Raw genomic sequence first — 9,699 nt, forward strand, 5'->3', positions numbered from 1 at the left:
TCAGTTTCTTATTCCACTCAGTGCTTGGCTGAGTTGTTTATCTCTTCATTTGATGCTTAGGGTTTCAGGATTGACATGTGACTCTGTTTGACTTAGTTTTTCTGATCTTTGCTGTGGAGGGACAGCTTGGTGCTTCTGACTATAGCACCATGTTCGGATGGGTTTATTTTATTAAAATCTTAGGAATGCTTTCATGCCAAAAATCATATTAAAGCAAGGTTTGGTTTTCCCTGTTACAATAGCATGACAAATTTATGTTGATGTATTTATCCTCCTCTTAAGTAGTTGCAGTAAATGTTATTCTTTACCTTCAGTGTAATCTTCCTAGTTAGCAGAGATTCTGTAGCTCACAAGAATAATATTTTGTGCTTTATCTGACTTTATGTGCTTTATTATTCAAATAAAATAGTTAATTACCTATGAAAGAGATAAACTTTCTTCTGCTATTTTTATTTTAAGTTATTGTATTGTCACTCAGTGTCTTAGTTATCTAGTGCCTCTATAACAGAAATACCACAAGTGGATGGCTTTAACAAACAGAAGTTTATTCTGTCTTGGTTATCTCATGCTGCTACAACAGAAATACCATGAATGGATGGCTTTAACAAACAGAAGGTTACTCTCTCACAGTCTAGGAGGCTAGAAGTGCAAATTCAGGGCATCAGCTCCAGGGGAAGGCTTTCTCTGTCAGCTCTGGAGGAAGGTCCTTGTCATCAATCTTCCCCTGGACTATAAGCTTTTTGGAGCAGGAGCCACGGGACCAAAGGACACTCTCTGCTTCCGGTGTTGCTTTCTTGGTGGTGTGAGGTTCCCAACTCTCTGTTCACTTCCCTTTCCTTTGATCTCTTGTAAGATAAAAGGCTATACAGGCCACACCCCAGGGAAACTCCCTTACATTGGATCCCTTTACATTACATCCCACTGTAATCCTCTTTAACATAATCTAATCTTGCCTCATTAACTACAGGCTGAGATTAGATTTATAACACATAGGAAAATTACATGAATCACAAAATGGAGGACAACAACCACACAATAGTGGGAATCATGGCCTAACCAAGCTGACACATATTTTGGGGGGAGACAATTCAATCCATGACACTCAGGTTAATCGGTAGCTATGCTACAACTATTCTTGCTCTCAAATACCTGTAATACTTACACTACCATCTCATACAAGTGACCAGTCATTTCTAATAGTGCTTTTGATTTACCTTCCTGGGTTCAGACCCTAAATTCAGAAAAAATAATAAAATGGATAAAGAGACCAGAGAGATTTAGTAGACCATAGTCAATGCAGAAGGGCTGCTTAGTGAAGATAAACAGAACATTCCGTCATAAGTACATCATGCAGGGAAATTATCAGAGAGCTGAACACTTGCTTTTACCTACTGAGCCCCTCAGCCATTTAGTCCAATAAATACATTTTCACTAAGTTAGTAACTATTTTCTAACTTGATTATCTCTTACCCACCATAAAGCAAAGAGAAACAAGATGTAATTTATGCACTTGCCCAGCAGTGCCTTCAGTTGAATGGGTGGTGACCGGAGTTTTTAAGAAGTGAAGGAAAGAGAGAAGAAAAGTAAAGAAAAAATTGAAAAAGAAGAGAAAACTTCATAAAAACAAGTATTATTATGTTAAACTTTGTTCTGGTTGTATACGTTTTCAGGGAAGGAAATAATATACTACATTCCTTACTGCGGGTCACTGTCAAAAAGTGTGAAAGCCACTGCTTTAAGTGACTCTCCTTTTCTCACTTAGCCACTTTCCCCTCACTCACACTAAACAACTAAGGCCTTGTTACCAACACACATAAGTCCTTTAGAACAGCAAGTCTGCCAATAAACAGCGTTAATAATTCCAAAAAGCAATTTAAAAGGGACAGGAATAAAGAGAGGTTAGAGGGGACTAAAGGAAAGGACACAAGACCAAAAGGGGAATAGGAAGAAAGGAAAAGAAAGGAAATTTGAAAGAGGGAAGGGAAATAAAGAAAAGCCTCCTAACTCAGTGTAAGGAAGGAAGAGGAAGAGGAGGAAACAGGAGGAAAAGAAAAAGGAAAATGTAATGGGTTTAAGTATTTTAGCATACTATGATCAGGGGAAAAAATCAGGAAGTGTTCCTAGTTTTCCTTTGTATTCCAAGAACACCTCACACAGTTTGTACCCAGGTATGTACTCATTGGAGTCCTGTGTGTGAGCTCTTCAAGGCTCTGCCCTCCTTGCACAGCACTGGCAGAGACTCAATGTGTGGGTGGGGCAGGTCAAGCAGCAGATTACAGTTGAAGGACTCAGTTCAGTCCTCTAATGGCAAATTCTTCATTTAGTACTGCCAGAAATTTCTGTCTGTGAGACACATTGCTGTTTAAAAAAAGAAAGGGGGAGACATATTCCTGTTCTAAAGGCCTTAAAGAAGACTGCTGTCTTTTGTATTTCTATTAATTACTTCTATAAGTATTATTCCTTAGGAATTAAGGCACAGGATTATTATCGACTTTGTTTCATAAATTCTTTATATGTAATTCCTTCTCTCTTTTCAGAAGTGAATGTCACTTATTCCTAAGCGAAAGAAGCAAAAGACTCAAACAGTGTCAAGATAATCAACCCAATATAGGGCAAAGAGAAGCTTCTCTATGAGTTTGGCAATCAACAATAGAGCTTCAGTAGTCAATGAAGACTCTTCCCAATAAGGTTAATTGCTCAAAAGATCTTCCTGTAACTCACTAGCTGTCTGCATACTCTCCACATTACCACCTTCATTTCTTGATTCCTGAATAAGTAAATGAAAAGATTTAGGAAAGGGGTGAGAACTACATCAAAGATGGTCAGAAACTTACCCAGGTGTGTGGAGGGAGATGGCCAAGTATAAAAGCATATCCAAGGACCAAAGAAAAAAACTACCACAGTGATATGAGCTGAAAGTGTGGACAGAGCCTTGGATAAACCAACTGAAGAGTGTTTCTGAACAATGAGAATGATGACAATATAGGAAATGATCAGTATGAAGATGGAGCCCACAGAGATTAATCTACTGGTGGCCATGACCATGAATTCCATTTGGTAGGTGTCTGTGCAGGCCAGTTTGTTGAGCCTAGGAAGAGCATAATGAAAGCTGTCCAAAACATTGGGGCCACAGAAGGGTAAGTTTACTACAAAAGCCAATTAAACCACAGAGTGGAAAAGCCCATCATCCAGGCTGACAGTAAAAAGAACATGCACATTCGAACTCATGATTGTCAGGTAGTGGAGAGGTTTACAAATGACCACATATCTATCAAAGGCCATGGCTATGAGCAGCACCATCTCCACACCAAAAATGACATGGATGAAGAAGATCTGTGCAATGCAGCCACCAAAGGAGATGACTTTGCCCTTTCTGAAGAGGTCGTAAATCATCTGGGAGAAATGACAGAAGAAACACCCAGGTCAATGAAAGAGAGATTGTACATGGAGGAGTGTAAGTGTGGGTCAGAAGTTACAGTGAGTATAATGAGTGAATTTCCCATTATGCTTGCCACATAAAACATGGAGGAGAAGACAAAGAGGACAAGCTGTATCATCCAGGAATTAGAGAGTCCCAGGAACACAAACTGGCACCACAGAGTGATTTGCTCCATCCATTGGCTTTGCCAGCAGTGCTACCTAAAACAGGAAAATAGAAATACAAATTATGAGAATTATGCTAATATATTAGAAGGATAAAAGTCAAAATTACAAAAGCTTATTTCAACAGTGGCTACAACAGTGGCCTCAAAAATAGCAAGGATTGTGAGGATGGTGCAGGACCAGGCAGTGTTTTGTTCTGCTGTACATAGGGTCGCTATGAATCAGAACCAACCTGATGGCCCCTAACAACAAGAAGGTCTGCACTTCAGCATTACATCCAGCCTTATATGCTCATGGACCCTAAAATTGTGATCACACAGAGAAGATGGTGGCTGCCATGTGGAACTGCTCTATCACCAAGTTGACTCTGCATTTAACACCTGTGATGGTTAATTTGTTGTGTCAATTTATCTGTCTATTGTTGTTAGCTGTCATTGAGTTGGCACTGACTCATGGAGATCTTATGTATAACGTAAGGCTATAATACCTTAAAACATCTAGGATATAGTACCCAGTTATTTAATAAAACATTAATCTTGTTGTTGCTGCTAAGGTATTTTCTAGATGTGGTTAAAATCTCCAATCAGCTGACTTTGAATAAAGGCAATTATCATTGATAATGTGAGTGAGCTGTCATCCAATCCGTTGAAGGCCCTAACAGCAGAAACTGAGGTTTCCCAGAGTCCTACCTGAGTTTCCAGCCTACAAGCCTGCCCTACAAATGTCGGACTTGCCAACCCACACAATCATGTGAGCCCATTCTATACAATAAATACCCAAGTAGAGTCGCTATGAGTTGTAATCGACTTGACAGCAACGGGTTTTTTAATGTTAAGTAACTTGACCAGGACCAACATTAGCAAACCCACTGCCATTAAGTTGATTCTAACTCGCGGCAACCCCATGAGTTACAGAGTAGAACTGCTCCATGGGGTTTTCTTGATAGTGATCTTTATGGAGGAAGATCACCAGGCCTTTCTTCTGTGGCACCAGTGGGTAGATTTGAACCTCAAACCTTTAGTTTAGTAGTAAAGTGCAAACCACTTGCACCACCCAGGGAACTGTACAAGATCAATACTGTCCCAAATTTCCTCCTTTCTTTCATTTACCTGTAATTCCCCAAAGATTCACTCCACCCAAAATTGTGTGGCAAGGTGATGATAGAAATTGTTCAAAAGATGAGCCCCTTTTATAGCTAACGACTGTCATATATTGACATACCAATGACTACTGCTTAGCCTCCATGATTAATTTCCCTGACAACTGTCTATCAATTAATTAACGTACCTCTGTGTTTCTAGGAAACGTGGCACTTTGCTAAAACATTTGGTTTTATACTGTATTGGTGAATACTCCTTTTCGGAACAAAAGTTCTTCTGAATAGACTCATACAAGAAAATGTCAGTTGGATCTGTTCCACTCAACCTTTATTTCTTCAGAGGGAACTGAAATCTCTGAAGAAGTTCCAGCTAAGCACATGGAAGTCTTCTCAAAATAGCCTGTATTCAAGTTTCTTCTCCTTCAGGAAATCACTCTTAACTACTCCGACCCAAGTTGTTTTCTGTTTCTAGTGTTCATTTTTAAGCCACATGAATCATAGAACTATTCCATCTATCATATTTCTTTAAAACCTCCAGAGTGCCAAGAAGAGTGCTGGATACATAATAGGCCCTCCGTAAACAGCTTGAGTCTGTCATTTGAACCACAGTATACTGATCTTATCGTCAATCTCAATGTGGATGCAGACTCTAGATTCATCTGGTGTTTGATACTAAAGATAGACTCTTGTGTGTGATTGTGTCATTCTTTGAATTCATCTCTATTTTCACACTTACAACATCTTCTAGCCATTATTTTTATTATTTTTAAAGCAGCTGCAAGGTATAATGAAATGAATATAGGCTTCAGTATCTAAAAAACTATCACATCCTGCCACCCAATAGTTAGTGGTTTTGGGTAACATGCATTTCATCTGTGAGCCCTTTTTCCCATCTGTAAAGTGGAAATGATTAATGTCTCACAGAACTATTATGACAATGTGGAACAATGTATATCATCAAATCCAGTTAATTCTTCCTCTGAAATGCATCTGGTAATGGAATTAACCTATATGTCTACAATAAAGGAATAGATAAATAAGTTATCATATTAATGCAATGGAATGAATTATTTGGAAAGTAATCTCAGTGAACTGGGTGGATTTACATTTCTTATCACAGATAAATTTCAAAAATGTTAATATTGAATGAAAATATCAAATTATAAAGTAATACTTATAATTTTTGTAAATTTTTAAAAGAATTGATAGTCATTTTATATGTTATGTATAAGTATATACATACGTAGAAAACCTATACAAAGGTGAACAGGAAAGATATCCAACAACATCAGAATAGTGACTTTCTCTGGGGAGAGAGAATGAGGAATTTGATAGGAACAGTAATTTCAATTGTATTTGTAATAATTTACTACAAAAAAATGTAAACTTCTGATTAAAACAAAAGACAGATTTTCATGTGTTAAATCTGGAAGTAAAGTGCACAGTATCAATCACATTGTTTTGGTACTTTTTGAAATCACTGATGTATGTCACAATGCTTTTTTAAATTTAATGCATGTGCCATATACCTGCTCCTTTTTCTTCTCACCATCCTCTCTCTCGTCAGCCCTTATCAGGGCTACTGCAAAGCCTCATCAGGATTCTCTCCTACTTTTTTTGTGTTCCCGACATATATCTATCCACATGCAAACAGATCTGAGATAGTGTTATTAGTTTAACAAGTCCTTTCTGCCTCCACATGACTGAAAGCTTCTAACAGATCAGGCAAAGCCACTTGGAATCTAATTCTTTCTGAACTCGTTTCCAACATTTCTCCTACTCCATTTCTTGCACCACATGGCCCAGAAAAACCTGTTTATTACCTGAAAATGCTTCATACTACACAGGCTCTATGCTTTTAAACATACTTGTCCTTTTTCCCCAACTCCCCTTCTACCACATCTATCTGCAGCTCTTCTCTCTCTGGAAGAGAAGTGAAATCCATGCTTTAAGATACAGTTAAATTACATGTTGTCTTAGTTATCTGGTGCTGCTATAATAGAAATACCACAAGTGGATGGCTTTAACAAACAGAAATTTATTCTCTCACAGACTAGGAGGCTAGAAGTCCGAATTCAGGCTGCTAGCTCCAGACGAAGACTTTCTCTCTGTGTTGGCTCTGGAGGAAGGTCCTTGTCACCAGTCTTCCCCTGGTCTAGGAGCTTCTTAGCACAGGTCCTCTGGGTCCAAAGGACGGGTTATTCTCCTGGCTCTTATTTCTTGGTGGTCTGAGGTCCCCATGTCTCTCTGGTCACTTCTTTCTTCTATATCTCAAAATAGATTGATTTAAAACACAACCTAATCTTGTAGATTCAGTCCTGCCTCATTAACATAACTGCCTCTAATCCTGCCTTGTTAACATCACAGACTTGGAATTTACAACACATAGAAAAATCACATCAGATGACAAGATGGTGGAAAATCATTCAATACTGGGAATCACAGCCTAGCCAAGTTGACACACATTTTGGGGGGACACAATTCAATCCATAAAATATGCTAATAATGTTTAGATTTCCCTTCCTTACTCCCACTTCCCTCCATAAGAATCCATACCTTCCTCTTCTATGTTCCTATTCATAGTACTTTATTCATGCCCAATGCAGTACTTATCACACAACATTATAGTTAGTTTTAGCAGGGGGGCCTGGTGGTGCAGTGATTAAGCATTTGGCTTGTAAACAAAAGGTCAGCAGTTTGAATCCACCAGCCGCTCCTTAGAAACACTATGGGAGTCGCTATGGGTTGGGTTTTTTTTTTTTTTTTTTTTTTGGTTATATGTATATAGCCTCAGGGAAGGAACTGTGTATTACCCCTCTTTATAACTCATCTGCTAACAATGCTAAGAACAAAAAATGAGGAGGGAGGGACACATTGAAAATGCTACTTTCATCAAAAATTGGTTGAAGTATTCAATCATGTGGGAATTATGACCCAAAGATAATAAAGGTGACCTCCAAGATATAAAAATCAGATTGCTATTGCAATAGAGATAAAACCAAACTAAACCCATTGTTGTCGAGTCAATTCTGACTCATAGCCACTCAATAGCACAGAGCAGAATTACTCCACAGGGTGATGTTGTAAATCTTTAAAGAAGTAGACTACCATATCTTTTCCAAAAGAGCAGCTAGTGGGTTCAAACTGCCAATCTTTCAGTTAGCAGCCAAAAGCTTAACCACTGCTCCACTGGGACTTCTTAAAATAGTGATAAAACTACGTTACCGTCAGGTCAATTCTTACTCATCGAGACCCTATAGGACAGAGTAGAACTATCCTATAGAGTTTTCAAGGAGCAGCGGTAGATTACAACTGCCGACCCTTTGGTTAGCAGCTGTGGCTCTTCATGACTTCAAGACCACGACTCCCTCTAAAATAGTGATTATGTATAGCAAATAATGTATTTATAAAATCACGGTTCAACAAAAATAAGAGAGGATGTAAATAGAAGATGATTGAAATTATGAAACTCCGCCTTATAAATGAAGAAACTGGGTAGAGTTGTAAAAAGAAAAAAATAGAAAATAGGGGATTGTGATAGAGAAGAAGAATTGGGGAAAAAGAAAAAGTAAAAGCTATTAAAATGAAATACTGAAAAGAAAGAAGAAATGAGAAAATTATGTGTATAATGACAAAGAGAAAGACAATCTTTATTTTAAATTAAGTCAGAGGTTGTTTAGGAGCTCTTCTGGCACAGTGTCTAAGTGCTTGGCTGCTAACTGAAAAATCAGGGGTTCAAACCCACCAGCCTCTCCTCAGGAGAAAGATGTGGTGGTCTTTTGTGGTAATCTTTCCAAAGATTACAGCCTTGGAAACCCTATGGGGCAGTTCTACTCTGTCCTACAAGGTCATTCTAAGTGAGACTCAACTAGACGGCAACAGTTTTTTTTGGAAGACGGTGTTGTGGTTTTTAGCTGCCTGAAGTTGGCTCCAACGCATAGTGACCCCCATGTGCAACGTAATGAAATGTAGCCTCATCTTGCACCATCTTCAAACGCATTGACATGTTTGAGTCCATTATTACAGCCATTGTGTAATGCCGTCCAACCTAGGGGGCTCATCTTCCAGCACTCTATGAGACAATATTTTGTTGTGATCCACAGGGTTTTCATTGCATGACATTCAGAAGTAGTTCACCAGGCCTTTCTTCTTAGTCTTTCTTAGCTTGAAAGCTCCACTGAAACCTGTCCACCATGGATACCCTGCTGGTATTTGAAAAACTGGTGGCATAGCCTCCAGCACCATACAAGCACGCATGCCACCACAGTACAACAAACTGACAAATGGGTGGTAGAGAGTCTGTTTAGGAGATAAAATTTGCATTACTTTCTAGATCCACACTTCAGAAATCCTATAACAATAAACAAATTATAGTACTACGTCTGCAGGTGTCTTTAAATAGACATAGCCCTATGACTCTTGTCAGAGGTTCTCAGTAAGTCTTTATCAATTATATACTCCTCACTGTGAATGTCTTTGCCTTTTGCCTCTCCTATCGTTATCCACGACATGTGAACTGGAAGTTTGAGAAAAGTGAATCCGAAGAGGAAACAGGTATAAATATGGAAACTTTTAGGACCACACTGAGTATTCTTTGTTGTTGTTCCATGCCATCAAGTCAATTTTCGACTCATAGTAACTCCATGTAATCCCACATAACACAGTATAATCATAGGGTTTTCTAGGCTGTAATCTTTACGGGAGCAGATCACGAACTCTTTCTTCCATGGAGCCACTGCGTCGGTTCAACCACCAACATTTGGGTTAGCAGTCTAGTGCTTACCTATTATGCTATCAGGCGTCCTTGAGTTTGGGTTTAAACAAAAACCAAACTTACTGCAGTCAAGTCAATTTCTCACTGAGTGACACTATAGGACAGAGTAGAGCTGCCCCGTAAGATTTCCAAGGAAGAGCTTGTGGATTTGAACTGCCAAACTTTTGATTAGCAGCCAAGCTCTTAACCACTGCACCACCAACTAGCACAAAAACTATTCTTG

General features: G+C 38.8%; 1 pseudogene; it reads right to left on the bottom strand.

The window, feature by feature from the left end:
- Window positions 1–2,615: 2,615 nt before the first annotated feature.
- LOC101353889 (olfactory receptor 4F3/4F16/4F29-like) lies at window positions 2,616–3,624 on the bottom strand (annotated as a pseudogene).
- Window positions 3,625–9,699: the final 6,075 nt, after the last annotated feature.

This window comes from Trichechus manatus, unplaced genomic scaffold (genome assembly GCF_000243295.1).
Source record: "Trichechus manatus latirostris isolate Lorelei unplaced genomic scaffold, TriManLat1.0 scaffold00364, whole genome shotgun sequence".
Taxonomy (NCBI): domain Eukaryota; kingdom Metazoa; phylum Chordata; class Mammalia; order Sirenia; family Trichechidae; genus Trichechus; species Trichechus manatus.